The following is a 13,512-nucleotide window of genomic DNA, read 5'->3' on the forward strand; positions in this document are numbered from 1 at the left end:
CAGGGGAGACTTGGGGATGCTCAGACCGGGGGGGTGACGTGCGAACAGGGGGAGGGGATGACTTAGGACATGAATTATGACCCTGAGCCTAGCTCCTCACCCTTCCCAAATGTCACTAATAAAGATGATGAGACCTCAATGACAATTCTTTAGGTAGGGGCTGGTTTCAAAGAGTAGGGGTCCACCCAGCCCAGCCACCCCTTCTCTAGTCACTCAAATGTCAGATCTGTCCTCCTCCCCAATTCACCCTCAAAGCCCTTTGATTATGCAACCTCAGCCCAACGCAAAAGGTGCAGACCCAGATGCTGGACAGACAGCCCACCTCCGACCCCCCAGCCCTTCTCTGCCTCACCCCTGCTGTGTTTCAGAACCTTCGTTTCCTCTCTCACCTCTTTCTAGAATCCAAATGAGGGCCTGAGGTCTCTGGGCATTCAAGGAGTCAGACAGGCCTGGGTTCAAATCCCAGCTCTGCCATTTCCTGTGTGGCTATGTGAGCTTGGGCAACAGACTCTACTTCTCTGAGCCTCACCTGTAAAATGGGTCTAAGAGTGTCCACCTCAAAGGGCTATTATGAACATTAAATGACCCCCTTTAAGAACTTAAGAGTGTGCCCAGCACATAGGGAGCATTTGATAGAATATTAGCCATGATCACTGACTGGTTATTCATCTACCCCAACATTTCATGAGTTCCTACTGTGTGCGGGAGTTGGGCTATGGAGTTAAGAGACACAGCCTCAGCCCCCCGAGTCTACTCATACTGTGGACCCACACTAGGGAGGGGGTGACAGGTTCGACCTGTGTAGGTGAGGGAAGGCTTCCTGTAGGAGGCAGCCCTTGTGCCGAGTTCTGAGCAGTGGACAGGGAAGTTGTGAACAGCCAGGTGGAGAAGAGAGAGAAGGGAGTTCCTGGCAAAGGGAACAGCCAGTGCAAAGTCACAGGCAGGAAAGAGCCCAGCATGACGGGGGGCTTCAGGTGGCTTGGCGAATAGGACAGGGTCTGGAGGGAAAGCAGTGGGAGGCGGCTTTCTTCTTTGGATGGGAGGTTCAGCCGAAACCACTAAAGGACCCGGTTGGCAGCTGGACCAATCCAGCCACAAGGGCCTGGGCTGCCTGGGGCCCCTCAGGCCACAGCAAGTGGAAAATAAACATCAAAGCTGAAGAAGCACACAGCCTCGGGGCCTGGGGTCGAAACTGCTAAGAGGCCCTGGCATTTCCTGGCCATGCGTATTTGGGAGAGTCACTTCCTCCATCTAAGCCACAGTTTCCTCAGCTGCAAAGACGGGTGGGTCCACTGACCTCAAAGGCTGCTGTGAGGGTTCTAGAAGCGACTGACAAAGCAAAGATGAGTCTCATCCGGGGGTTGCTGGCATCTCTGAGCATCAGAAAATAGCTGGGGACCCTCTCCCCAGAAACCTGAGCCTATCATATGCTGCTGAAACTGTAGGCAGTTCATGTGTGCACTGGATTCACGTCTGGCATGGGGAAATCTAATTCCAGGGCTACTTTCAGTGGGGAAGCAGGCTGGACAGGACATAAAGTCCCTCAGAAATCCCTCTATGGAGCTCTCGGCTTCTTTAAATGCTCACTGAAATTCTCCCCTTAGACCTGAGAGTAGAATTCTGCCAATGATTATTATTTCAGTGTCAAAACCCTGGGGGACTGTCAATCACACTTTAGCTTGAATTAGTACAATCACCCTTTCTTCCTGACACTTTGTGGGGAGTGAAAGACTGAAGCTTTGGGAACAGATGGCGATGGGGGATGCAGAGAAAGGGAGAAAAGGGGATAATTTGGGAAAGTGGTTTCCAAAAAGGATAGACAGAGTGTGCCTGCGTGCGTGCGTGCGTGTGTGTGTGTGTGTGTGTGTGTGTGTGAGTTTTGCTTAATACTGAGCATTCATCTGGCTACAGCACTTCAAAACAAAGCACTGAGTTGTGTGTTTTTACATTTACTGAGCACGTCCTCTGCTAAAGCTTATTCCATGCCTCACGTAGCAGGATCCTCTCCACCACCTCTGGGGTAGGGATGCCTCCTGCCCAGCAAGCAGCTCAGAGAGAAGAGGCAACTTGCCCGAGATGGATGGCGTGGCTGGAGTGGCAGGCCTGGGTCAGATCAGGCTGAGGCTGAGCTGTTCACTGTCCTTGGACAGCACCCAGCGAAGGGCTCATCTCAGTCGCCAGAAGAAAACAGCTCAAAGCGGGCAAGTCAGTCGTGAGGAGGAGACTGCACAGACCTGGAGGATGGCTTGAGAAGCAAAGGCAGGGCCACTTGGCAGAGGGAAAGCAGCTGGGAGCCTGCGAAGCAGAAGGTGGCTTCCTGACCACCCAGAATCAGAGACTCCGCCCATTCCAGGATGGGCCAGAGGGCCCAGCCCAGGGTCTCCGGCCGGCCCTCCATCCCCACCACCCTGTTGGACCCTGTTGAGGGAGGTGTCCCGGCATCCTGGCAGTGAGGATGGTGGCTAAGACCCTCAGACTTGGAGTCTTACAGCCCCAGGTTCAAATCCAGCCCCTGCCACTTGCCAGCTGGAGAGCCGGACAAGGGACTTCGCCTCTCTGAGCTTCTGTTTCCTCCTCCAAAAAGGGGGGGGATGATAAGAAGCTTTTCTCAGGGAGCTATTATGAGGTTCAGGGAGCTTTTGTGTGACGGGCAAAGCAAGCACACCAAGAACACTGATGCTGGAAGGTGGCACGCAGAGGGTTTGTTTCTGGCCGTGCCTTGAATCTGCTCACTAATGCCGGGTAAGTCCTGCCTGCTCTGGGACTCAGCCTTCTCCCATCACCAGGAGAATCATTTTCCTAAGGGGTGAGGAAGAGCAGAGGCCTGCCCTCTCTACGCTGCTGGGATCCAGCTTTGTCTGGCACTGGATTTCTAACAGAGGAGAGAGCTGCCTGGGGGAGTTTGCTCGGCTGCCCAATCAGGAGGCTGGGGGCTGTCCCTGGAGGAGCTGGGTCTCTGGGGGACCTTCGGGAAGCACTTACCTCCCCTGGACACTCTCATCCCTGGGATCTAGCCCTCGTGGTTGCTTGCTAAGACTCTCCACGGGTTGAGCCCTGCAGAGGCAGAAGAGACGCTGCATTAGGTGCATTAGGGGTGGGTGCTATGGAGAGGGTCTGGGCCCCCTCCGAGGGGCAGAAGGGGATGCTGGGCTTCCCAAGGGTGCCCGACAGTGACTCTGGGGGACGAGCGGCAAAGCAGGGACAGGCCACCTCAGCCCAAGATGTTGAAGCTGGGGTCTAAATTCACTGATTCAGCCAGGGAGTGAACTGGCCCACTTCTCAGGCAGAGGGGTGTCAGCTGAGAACCTGAGCTAAGGCACTGCTGCCTTAGCAAGTCATGGGTCTCTTACAACTGGGCTCTCCCTTCTTCTTGGCTCAGGGACCTTGGACTTCACGAAAAGTAAATATAACAAGAAGCAACAACCACCACCACTGTACCACTAATCATCATCTGGAATTGCTGGGTATGGTTGAACAGGCTGTGCACTGCTCAACTCCAAAGGGCACTGCGTACCCAGCCTATGACAAATATGGCGCCCCCTGGAGTTGGACAATGCCGTGCTGCCACTGCCACCTAACACTGACCAAATGCCTGCTGTGAGTGCCTTGTGCCATTTAATCCCCCAACAAGGAAAGTACAGTACTCCCAATTTTACAGGTGAGGAAATGACACCAAGAGGAAGAGCAACTGACTTGGGGAACCAGGATCGCCATCCACATCTGTGAGACTCTGACGCCCAGCTCTTAACCACTGCATTAAAGGAATGGGCCGTGAACTCATGGGGTCTGGCAGGAAGCCTGGCTGATGGGGAACCAAGGGGATCCTGGTGTACATGTCACTACTATGTCCTTACCATTTACTGGGGGAGGGGGTGGGTGGCAGATTTTTAGTCCAATTCTTGCCTTCTCCCATTTTACAGATGTGAAAATTGAGGCTTGGGAGCAAAAATCTCTTCACAGAGTCACAGAGTCTGAGGCTCAACTTCCCTCTGCTTAGTCCCAGCCCAAGAGGTGGGGTGGGGGGGGTTTAAGGATGCAGCTCTGGAGTTGGATGATTCCCTGACTAGGTAGATTGTTGTTCTTCTGAGCCTCGGTTTTCCGATGCTGTAAAATGGGCTATTGGGAGGTTTAAACAAGACAATAGCAAATACTCAAAAATCTCAGCAATTATTTTATTTGTGCCATGATGCAAATACATTGGGCGCAGGACCATTTTTGGGGTCCTCTTTCCCTTCCTATTCGCTCTCTCCTTGCCTCTATACAGTTTTTTTTCCTCTCCCTGAAATACCAGGGATTAGTATATCTAACCCCAGGAGGAGAAGGGTTCCCAGACCCTGCCCCTCCTCCCAGCTACAGAATACACAGGCCTGGCATTCCCAGGGCATATGGGTGGCCAGTGAACAGAAGCCTGGTTCTTGGAATAACAACAACAAACACAATTAGGGACCAGGGCCCTTGAAGCTTTTCCGGAGACGAGATGGCTCAGGCCCAGCTGCCCTCCTCAGGCGGCCCTTGAAATGCCAGAGAGTTCAAGAGGCCTGCCAGGCGGGCAGCTCCCACGGCCCCTTTCAGGGCGGTGAAACGGGGCTGTCAGAGCCTTCAGGCACTCAGAGCTGCAGACGCCAAGACTCCGACATGACGCCTTAGCCACAGGTCAGTATTTAAATGTAAATTAAGTAAAATGGGGACCTCCCTGGCGGCGCAGTGGTTAAGAATCCACCTGCCAATGCAGGGGACACGGGTTCGAGCCCTGGTCCAGGAAGATCCCACATGCCACGGAGCAACTAAGCCTGTGCGCCACAACTACTGAGCCCACGTGCCATAACTACTGAAGCCCACGCATCTAGAGCCCACGCGCTGCAACAAGAGAAGCCACCGCAATGAGAAGCCCACGCACCTCAACAAAGAGTAGCCCGCGCTCGCCACAACTAGAGAAAGCTGGTGCACAGCAACGAAGACCCAATGCAGCCAAAATAAAATAAAACAAAATAAAATAATTAAAAATAAATAAATAAAGTAAAATTAAATAAAATTTAAAATCCAGCTCCTCATTGGCACTGGTCACAATTCAAGAGCCCAGTGGCCCCCCGAGGGCTACCATACTGGGCAGAGCAGATTTAGGATGGAGTCAGCACATGATGGCCCTTGGGCCAAATCCACCCCTCAGCCTGTTTTGTAAGGCCTGCAAGCTAAGAATGACTTTTATATTTTTTTTTTGTAAGGGAAATAGGAGGAAGAGGACGCGGGGCGGGGCTGGGGGGGAGGGGGAGGGGGAAGCAGCAGCAATAAGAAAAATTCTGCGTGTTCCGCAAAACCTGAAATATTTACTATCTGGTCATCTATAGAAAAAGTTTTCAGGCCCCTGATCTAGAATATTCCCATCATTCACACAAAGTTCTATTGGACAACACAGACTTGGAAGACACATGAGAGGCATGGGGAGGGGTCACTGAGCCCTCCTTTTCTTGTAGGAGGAACATCAGCAACTTATTAAGCACCACTGTATATTTAACACGAGACCAAGGGTGTTCCACACCAATACCTCATTTTATCCTCACAATAACTCAGTGGCAGGGCGGAGTGGGGAGGGGGCGCCTTGGTTCTCCAATTTACGGATGACAAAGGCCCATGGGGGTGCAGGGTAAGCACGACTATGCCAAAAAGTGAAACCACCAAGTCAACCGAACCAACCAGCAAACACAAACCCCATGTACGAAAAATGAGAAGGGAACAGACTCAAAATGCCACAGGGGTGGTAGGTGACAATATTTTTCTCCTAAAAATACATGGTGTTGGGCTTCCCTGGTGGCACAGTGGTTAAGAATCCACCTGCCAACGCAGGAGACCTGGGTTCAAGCCCTGGTCTGGGAAGATCCCACATGCGGCAGAGCAACTAAGCCCGTGCGCCACCACTACTGAGCCTGTGCTCTAGAGCCCACGAGCCACAACTGCTGAAGCCTGCATGCCTAAAGCCCATGCTCCGCAACAAGAGAAGCCGCTGTAATGAGAAGCCCGCGCACCACAACAAAGAGTAGCCCCCGCTCGCAGCAACTAGAGAAAAGCCCATGCACAGCAACAAAGACCCAACGCAGCCCTAAATAAATAAATAAATAAATAAATTTATTTAAAAAAACAAAAAGAACACATGGTGTTGTTATATTACCTTGATCTATATAATAATAAAATGGCTAGGATTTTTTTTTTTTTTTTTGCGGTATGTGGGCCTCTCACTGTTGTGGCCTCTCCCATTGCAGAGCACAGGCTCTGGATGCGCAGGCTCAGCGGCCATGGCTCACGGGCCCAGCCGCTCCGCGGTATGTGGGATCTTCCCAGACCGGGGCACGAACCCGTGTCCCCTGCATCGGCAGGCGGACTCTCAACCACTGCGCCACCAGGGAAGCTCTGGCTAGTATTTTTTGAATTGTATGCCAGCCATAGTAGGGGGTCAGACTGCTTGGGCTCAAATCCTGGCTCCCCCAGTTACTGGCTGTGTTATCTTGGCAAGTCACTTAACCTCTCTGAGCCTCAGTTTCCTTCTGTAAAATGGAGATGACAATACCTCCTAGGAGGCTCATGTATGGCACCAGGGCACTAGAAATGTGGCTAGTGTAAATGTGGAACTAGCCTCATACGAGTATTGGGAAGCATAAATGTTTGTTAGAACAGAACCTGGCACATAGCAGGTGTGCCTTACTAAGAGGGAAAGCCAGTTTCCAAATCTGGTTCTGTCTTAACAATAACATCCTTGGTCTCGTGTCACATGGCTCATAAAATGGGGGCAGCAGGAGAGGATGGGAGAGGACTTCGCTCCCTTCCCACTGACCCACGGGCTGCCCTGAATGACCACGGGAAGGAAGGGGAGGGGAGGGGGGCTGGTCAGTCTTCAAGATGCCCTTAGGCCGGATTCATTCATTCCCCAAATGTTTACTGAGCACGTACTATGCTTGGAAGTAGATGCTGGAACACGTCAAGGGCGGCACACCAAGGCCTCAGCCCTTACGGAGATGATGTTCTAGTGGGGATCCAGGAAACCAGCATGTCAGGTAATCACGACTGTGATTGTGTAATGCCCCCGGCGGGAGGGGAAGACCTGCCCTAAGGGGTCAGACTCATTTGAACTTTCCAATTCTGCATGATTTCTCCAAGCTCAAGAGGTTCCCAAGGTTGGGGGGCAGGAGTGGGGGGCTGGAGCACAGGACGCCAGCTCAGGGGGCAGGTCATGGCACTTGCAGAGGAGCCTTGGAGGGGTACCTGGTAGCCACATGCCCAAGCTCAGCCATCAGCCTCGCAAGCCCTCTCAGTGGGGACGAGCTCCCAAACATTCCATCACCATGGCGACCACCTACCCTGCTGGGCCCTGAGACCTCACTGCCCCAAGCCTCCAGAGCAGAGACGGGAGTTCCCCCTTCAGGATCCCTGGGGATCAGAGACCTCCAACCCACCCGGGAGGGAAGCCAGCCAAAAAGGGCCTGCCAGAATCCAATAGGGCAAGAGGAAGAGGCAAAAGAATAATTCTGAGGTTTTGGATGAGGCTTGAGCATAAGAAGCACCATGGGGTGGCTCAAGAGGAAAGAAGAAAAGCCAGGCTGCAGCGTGGCCTTAGAAATATTAGCTCAGACTTACCAAGCACCTTCTGTGCACCAGGTACTGAGCTAAGGGTTTTACATATATCACGGATTTTGTCCTCACCACCCTGTCCATGACCCCATCTGACTCTCCCTTATTAACCTTTTTTTTTTTTGCAGTACGCGGGCCTCTCACTGTTGGGGTCTCTCCCACTGCGCAGCACAGGCTCCGGACACGCAGGCTCAGCGGCCATGGCTCACGGGCCCAGCCGCTCCGCGGCATGTGGGATCTTCCCGGACCGGGGCACGAACCCGTGTCCCCTGCATCGGCAGGCGGACTCTCAACCACTGCGCCACCAGGGAAGCCCCCTTATTAACCAACTCTTTATTGGGGCTCAGAGAGGTAGGTTCACCTGCCCAAGGCCACAGAGCTGGTAAGCAGGGGAGTAAAAGGAAAACCCAAATCTTCCTCTCTCTCCATAGCCCATGCTCCTAGATCCCTCTCTTTCTTGATGAGCTTTGCATGTGTTTTTAACCTAAAATGATCAAAGCTGGACCCCCACGTGCCACCCTGCCTCCCTCTCAGAGGCCCAGTTCAGCACCCTGTTGGCACAAGCTCAGGGTGGGGAGTGATGAGGGCGGAGGTTACTTCTTGGCTCTTGTACTCAAGAGGCTGGGTGTCCTCCATCAATCCAGCTCTCCAGGCCTCAGTGTTACCATCTGAGAAATGGGAGTAACATTTGGGACAAAGAGAGTCATGAGGAATTCCATAACTTCCTTGTGCCCAGCACAGACGTGCAGAAACGTCAGCACTGAATATTATGATCATTGTCACCACAGCACGCGGATGAAGACTGGAAGGAACACGAAGACGAAGAAGCCAGTGGCCCAGTGAGGCGGGGTTGGCAAACTTCTGTGAAGGGCCAGGAAGCCAATGATTTTGGCCCCGTGGGTCAGAGGGTCTGTGACAGCTACCCACTCTGCCTCTGCACCGTGAAAGCAGCCAGAAACAACACATCCAGGAACGCACAGGGCTGGGTTCCAGCCGAGACTATTTACGAAATCAGGCGGCAACCTCGATGCATCCCTCAGGCCATCGTGGGCCAGGCCCCTGCTCTGTATGAGCTCCCAGGGGAACCGGGACAAACCCACAAAACGCAAATGCCGTGGGTGACCATGGAAGCCGGTGTATATTCGGGTTCTGGGCCCAATCTCAGAAGGCCTAGTGGGAGGACTCAGGCAGCCGGCCTCTGGTGAGAAAAATGGACAACTCAGGAAAATATTTGATATTTTTTAGAAAAAGAAATGCACGTGTGCACACAAAATCATCCGGTGTCTGGCCTGTTGCCAAGTAAAGATTTAAGGAGAGAGACCTGTGTGTGCCTGCACTTTGCTGTGCATTTTGCCTCTAACAACCCAGGGAGTAGGGGGAGGCACGCTTATTAGCCTCAGAGGCGGAAGCTGAGGCTCAGAGAGGTGAAGTGTGCAGCCCGAGGTCACACAGATAGGAACAGTCTGAGCCTGAAGTGGAACCCGGCTCTGTCTGATGCCAGAAGCCAAGCTTTTAACCATCACCCCCAGACCTCTACACTGCCCAACTCACGGATGGGGGCGATGCATGTCCAAGGTCATGCAGCTGCCCAGGGCAGTAACCAGCTCAGCCTCTTGGCTCCCATGTCCCAGCCTTGCCCCCAGCGCCTGGTGCAGCCCTCCCTCTGGGCTTCCTGTTCGGGAACACACGGGCCCCTGCCTGATAAAGAGTATAAACAGGAAAGGGCCAGGGTGACCTTGCAAGGCCCGGGCTTCCTTCAAACCACGCCACACCACACACACACACACACGCACACACACACACACACACACGCACACACACACACACACACACAACCTGTCTCCATTCCTGTCTAGAAGTTTCCAGAAGTAGGGGTGGGGGGGTGGGATGGGCACTGCAGTGGGAGTTGTACACTCTGGGCTTGGAGTCCCGGTTCTGGTGGTTACTAGCAGCACAGCCTTGGCTGGAGCAGGGGAGGTAAAGAGCGATGTTACCTAACTCCCCTGTGCCTCAGTTTTCTCACCTGTGGGTGCTAACGTGAACCGACAACGCTCAGAGCTTTGTTACTGTATCACTGTTATTTCTCCCCTTTAAGGTGGTTCGAAACCTCTGCGCGCGTCAGAATCACCTGAAATTCTTAAAAGACAGATTCCTGGGTCCTGTCCCCAAATATTCTGACTTGGAAGTTCCCCGACGGAGCCCAGGGATCTGCACTTACCGAGCACTGCCCCTCCCCCTGAGCTATGAAACACTGCGTGGGGCACTGAATTCAGCATTTGAGGGCTATATACTGGCCAGGCTCGGGGACTGTAGTGGTCCCAGCATGGAGGCCAAGAGCTGGACAGGCCCAGGTGCAATCTGGGCTCACCCACCCACCAGCTGTGTGACCCTGAGCCAGCGACTTCTCCTCTCTGGGCCTTACTTACCTCCTCTCCAGAATAAGGGTGCAAAGAGCACCCGCCTGGTGGGCTGTCGTGAGGCTGGCACGCGGCATGAGCTTAGTGACATCGTTTCTTAGGAGAGACACAGGTCTGCCAGTGAGGAGTGTCAGGGCAACAGACACAGGACAGACAGACAAGCCACCCAGAGGGGGGTGGACCCCAGGACAGGGGGCGTGCACATCCGGGTGCTAGAGCTCCCAGGGCCACACCGAACAGTCAGCCGGACGGACCCCGCACAGGGCAGCGTCCAGCACCATCACTGACTCTCCCACAGCCCAGAGGGAGAAAGCACCTCTCTGATCAGGGCACAAATAAGAAATGCAGGACTTCCCTGGTGGCGCAGTGGTTGAGAGTCCACCTGCCGATGCAGGCGACGAGGGTTCGTGCCCCGGTCCAGGAAGATCCCACATGCCGCGGAGCAGCTGGGCCCGTGAGCCATGGCCACTGAGCCTGCGCGTACGGAGCCTGTGCTCCGCAACGGGAGAGGCCACAACAGTGAGAGGCCCGCGTACAGCAAAAAAAAAAAAAAAAGAATTGCAGACTAGGGAAGCGGCTGTCCATGCTCTCAGGGCAATGCTGGGCAGCGGTAGGACTTAAACCCACGCCCAATCGGGTCTTTGACCTTTCCGCTGCCATGGACCCTATCAGCCATCTGGTGAAATTTATGGACTCCTTCCCAGAAGAGTGTTTTTAAATGGAATCAATTACGTAAGAGTAAAAGGAAAGCATTTATAGTCGAGTCTGGCTAAGAACACACTGATGAAGATGCTGTGATACCGTCACCTATACGCTGCTTGATTAAAGCCATGAATAAGCAGATCGAGGGGTGGGTCTCATAGCGACTGTCATTTGCGTGTTGTGATGGGTAGAGGTGTCTGCGGCAACAGGAATATGATATGAGGATACATGTGGTTTCTATTGGTGACCAAGGCCCAACTACTGCTGCTACTACTATGACTGCCATTTGTCACCTACACTGATGTCTGGAGATATTAGTATAAATAAAGATGTCATTTTTTTTTCCTGTCCAGATTCCTGGGCCCCCAGGAACCAAAGACTGTGACTCGGGGAGCCAGGAGCCGCACCCCTGCCTCAGGAGGGCCCTGGGTCCCATTCCTCCCCGTCCCTGCCCATTCCCTCGCTCCACCATCGAACGAGAGCATGGGAAGGGTGTGTACCAGGAAAAGCTCAATGGCATATCCTGGGGTGTGGTTTAGCCGTTTTGATTTTATTTAAAAAATAAAAGGGGGGCTTCCCTGGTGGCGCAGTGGTTGAGAGTCCGCCTGCCGATGCAGGGGACGCTGGTTCGTGCCCCGGTCTGGGAAGATCCCACATGCCGCGGAGCGGCTGGGCCCGTGAGCCATGGCCGCTGAGCCTGCGCGTCCGGAGCCTGTGCTCCGCAATGGGAGAGGCCACAGCAGTGAGAGGCCCACGTACCGCAAAAAAAAAAAAAAAAAAAAAAAAAAAAAAAAAAATAAAAGGGACTTCCCTGGTGGTCCAGTGGTTAAGACTCTGCGCTTCCACTTCAGGGGGCCCAGGTTCGATCCCTGGTCAGGGAACTAAGATCCTACATGCCGTGTGGCACGGGCAAAAACTAAATAAATACATTTTTTAAATAAATAAATAAAAATCAGAGACAATAGAACTATTATGAAAGGCATGTGACGTCCACCCATGCTGGCCTCACACGCCAGCACGTGACCTTGGAGAGTAACTCCAGTCAGAAGTGGGTGGAGGACATCAGGGACCGGAGTGGGGGTGACCTTGGCCTCAGACACTACACACAGGGCCCTGAGGGGAAGCAGAACAAGGCGTGTGCATCTCCACCGCCAGCAGAGGACAGAGTCCCAGGTATGTGGTCAGTCGGCCCGGGTGTACATCTGCCTCTGCTCCAGGCCCCTAGCGGTGTCCTCTCCTCTCCCTGTGCCTCAGTTTCCTCATCTGTAAAATGGGTCCACCAACTCTTACTAGCAAGGCTGCGGCGAGGATTTAAGTGAGATGGAGGCTTAACTGTGAGAAAGCACAGAGGGCTGAGGCTGATGCTGTAGCTCTTGGATAAATATGGGTTCCACACGAACCTGTGAGACAGAAGTCGGCAATGGGGGGCAAGAGGGTGGGGAAAGGAGGTTGGCGGGGCCCAGGCTGTAAGTAAGGAGCTTGGGGTTATCCTGGGGGCAGTGGGAAGTGGCGAGTGCTGGTGAGGTTGGGGCTCTGGGGGGTGGACACGGCTTTTTCTAGTGTAGGATGGCTTAGCAGGCGAGGCCAGGTGAGAGGCGTTGGGGGATCCAGGGACCACCTCAAAGGAGAGGAGACAGAGGACAGAGGGAAGAAGGTGGCCAAGAGGCCAAATGCTCTGGGCCAGAGGAGGTGACACAGAGACCCCACTCTAGCCTCAGGCCAGGCAAACTCACAGCCCTTCTTGCCATGGGCCTCACCGGCCTCATCTGCCCAATGGGAGCTGGAAGGGAGAAAGTGGCCTGGGAGCGCCTGGCCACCCAACGGAGAGCAAGAGGTTTGCCTGGCAGGGTCGGGATGATGAGGCCGTGACCGGAAAATTTAAGGGGGTGCCCCCAACTCAGTAATCAAGATCAATAACATCTTAATGCAACGTTTAAAAACGAATGCCCCAAAACAATGACGAACAAAACATCATATTTTTAAATAGGATAAATAATGGCGCTATGCTAAGCTGTATTAGAGCCTGAGGCAAAAGGGAAACAAATCAGTAATAGTGATCCTGTCTTTGTTTAAAATGTGGACATATTGTTCATCATGGATATTTTTTTTGCTAACGGCTTTACTGAGCTCTAATTCATATATTGTAAATTCACCTATTTAAAGTGTACAATTCAACAGTTTTTCGTGCATTCACAGAGTTGTGCAAAATCACCACGATCAATTTTAGAATATCTTCATCACCCCACGGAGAAGCACCACACTCAAGCTACACCCCCTACCCCTCCTCCCCCCAGCCCCTGGCAACCACTAATCTACTGGGTTGGCCAAAAAGTTCGCTCTGGTTTTTCCGTAACATTTTAGGGAAAAACCCGAACAAACTTTATGGCCAACCCAATACTTTCTGTCTCTATGGATTTGCCTCTTCTGAACATTTCATATAAACGGAATAACATAAAACAGGGTCTTTCGCTTCTTTCCTTTAGCATAATGTTTTCAAGGTTCACCCGATGGTTTTGATTTTTTTTTAATTTGCATTAAAATAGTATTTATCTTGACTGCTGAGCTTTGGGGCACTCCCTTAAATTCTGTACCCAAGTCAAGTGCCACATATACCTAATCTCAGCTCTGGGTCTTGGGGTCCCTCCAGACTAAACCCGTGTATCTGCAAACCCTCAATTGAGAACACAGTTCTGTTCACACTGTACCCAGGAGCCGGCGAGCTTGGGACACCCCCCAAAACACCCCCGGCCTTGACAGCAGAGGCTGCTGGGAGTCC

The 13,512-nt window shown here is 53.0% G+C and overlaps 1 protein-coding gene across 6 annotated transcripts in view; it reads right to left on the minus strand.

Moving 5' to 3' along the window:
- Positions 1-13,512, minus strand: part of TPST2 (tyrosylprotein sulfotransferase 2) — a 57,808-nt gene that overhangs the window by 17,958 nt on the left and 26,338 nt on the right. For 2 of the 6 annotated variants that reach the window (XM_081252010.1, XM_081252009.1), the window contains exon 2: positions 2,983-3,054. The exons of 1 other annotated variant lie outside the window; for it this stretch is intronic. The gene's annotated coding sequence lies outside the window, so the exon portion shown is untranslated. Of the gene's footprint in view, positions 1-2,071; positions 2,296-2,982; positions 3,055-4,897; positions 4,927-13,512 lie in introns of those variants that run through there. 3 more of the 6 variants (XM_081252008.1, XM_081252006.1, XM_081252007.1) reach the window with 3 other exon arrangements.

Source organism: Mesoplodon bidens (assembly GCF_964165515.1).
Source record: "Mesoplodon bidens genome assembly, chromosome: 13".
Taxonomy (NCBI): domain Eukaryota; kingdom Metazoa; phylum Chordata; class Mammalia; order Artiodactyla; family Ziphiidae; genus Mesoplodon; species Mesoplodon bidens.